Source organism: Chrysochloris asiatica, unplaced genomic scaffold (genome assembly GCF_000296735.1).
Source record: "Chrysochloris asiatica unplaced genomic scaffold, ChrAsi1.0 scaffold00145, whole genome shotgun sequence".
NCBI classification, from domain to species: domain Eukaryota; kingdom Metazoa; phylum Chordata; class Mammalia; order Afrosoricida; family Chrysochloridae; genus Chrysochloris; species Chrysochloris asiatica.
The window spans coordinates 8,308,179-8,310,355 of NW_006408663.1; positions in this window are offsets into that span (position 1 = coordinate 8,308,179).

Below are 2,177 nucleotides of genomic sequence, written 5' to 3' on the forward strand. Positions count from 1 at the left end.
ACCTTCACTACAACTTCACCCTAGCCACCATCAAGCCCAGCCTCTCTGCATCAATTTATTGAATTTTTTTAATTTGTATTCAATCAATTCCTCGAGTCTTGTTTTTTGCCAATGCTTTCAGTGTATCTTGGTCTTCTTACTTCAGTGCCAGAGGTTCTTGATCATGTGCTACTTTTTTGAAATGGTTGAACATGAACCATTTCTTTTTGACACAGTGATTGTATAGCTTCCATCTTCTTTTGATTTTTTTTTTTTTTTTTTGCATCATTCAATATTTGTTCATGGAATACTTCAATATTGAATATTGAGGTTGATTTTTTTCTTTAGTTCTTTCATCTTGAAAAATGCTGAGTGTTCTTCCCTTTTGGTTTTGGATCCCAGATTTTTGTACATTTCATTTTAATACTTTGTTTGAATGAACTTTACTTTGAAAGTTTTTATTCAGCTCTTTTAATTCCCCATTTAAGTCAGTTTTTTTGTTGTTTGTTCTTTTGGAAGTTTCCAAACTCTGACTTTACACTTTTTAACAATTGCACAAATCAAAATCAGGTAAAATTTACCATAATAATTATGCAATAATCTATCCCAAGTCTTCAAGAGAGTTTATATAGCTGCAACAGCATGGCAGTACACTGTTAACAAATCAAAGAAATAAACAAAAATAATTTGTAATATGTATGCTACAACATTGATTTTAAAAAAGGAAGGGATATAAACTCATTTAATCACAAGTCAATACAATTTAAGGGTAAATATAGAGCTATGGGACCACATCAAGAACTACATACAGGAAGAAAGCAAAAGGTCATTAAGAAGAAAGGAAAAAAGGTAAAGACCAAAATGGATGTCAGAAGACTCTGAAACTTGCTCTCTAGCAAAGAGACATTAAAACAAATGGAAGAGGTACGGAGGTAAAAGAGATAAACAAAACATTTGGAAAGGCATCTCAAGAAGACAAAGTCACATATTATAACAAAATGTGCAAAGACCTGAAGTAAGAAAACCAAAAGGGAAGAACATGAACAACATTCCTAAAACTGAGGTAACTGAAGAAAAGCTTAAAGCTTTCATTGAAATATTGAAGGATTTTGTGGGGAAAATATTGAATGCTGTAGAAAACCTCAAAAGAAGATGGAGGTATACCCAAAGATACTGTACCAAAAATAAAGTATTGATGTTCAAATTGAATACAAATGCAAAATGAAATATTTCAACAAACTGATGCGGTGTTTGAGGCCTTCATTCATTTATGCCAAGAAATTTGCAAGACAGCTATCTGGTCAACTGTTTTGAAAAGATCCATATTTGTGCCTTTCCAAAGAAAGGTGACCTAATGGAATGAGGAACTCATTGGATAACATCATTGATATCACCTGAAAGTAAAATTTTGCTAAAGATAATTTAAAAATGACTGCAACAGTAGATTGACAGATAAAAGCTAAAGGTTCAAGACACATTCAGATGAGGATATGAATGTAGGGACATTATTGCTGACATCAGATGTATCCTGGCTGAAAACAGAGAATATAAGAACAATGTGTACCTGTGCTTTATTGACTACAGGAAGACTATCAATTGTGTGGCTCATGACAAACTATGAACACTATTGCAGAGAATGAATATCCCAGAACACTTACTTGTGTTCATGAAGAACCTGTACATGGAAGAAGAGGCAGTTGGTCGAACAGAACAAGGGAACACTGAATGGTTTAAAATAGGAAAATTGGGCTCCAGGGTTTTATTCTTTCACAATACTTATTCAATCTATATACTGAGCATATAATCCTAGAAGCTGGATTATTTGTAGAAGAACATGGCATCAGTATAAATGAAGGAAAACTCCTTAACAAACTTCAGTTTTCAGATGGCACAACTTGCATGCTATGAAGATCAAAGAGCACAGCTATCAGTATGTATTATTCTCAATATAAATAAAACAAAAATCCTCACCACTGGACCAATCAACAACACCCCCATAAATGTAGAAAAGATTGACGTTGTCAAATACTTCATATTTCTTGGATCACAATCAAGCTGATCAACAAGGAAGAGACAAACAAGATATCAAATGACATATTTCATTTGGCAAATCTGCTACACAAGACCTTTTTAAAGTGTTCAAGTGGAAAGAGATCAGTTTGAGGACTAACATGCACCTGACCCAAGCCATGGTATTT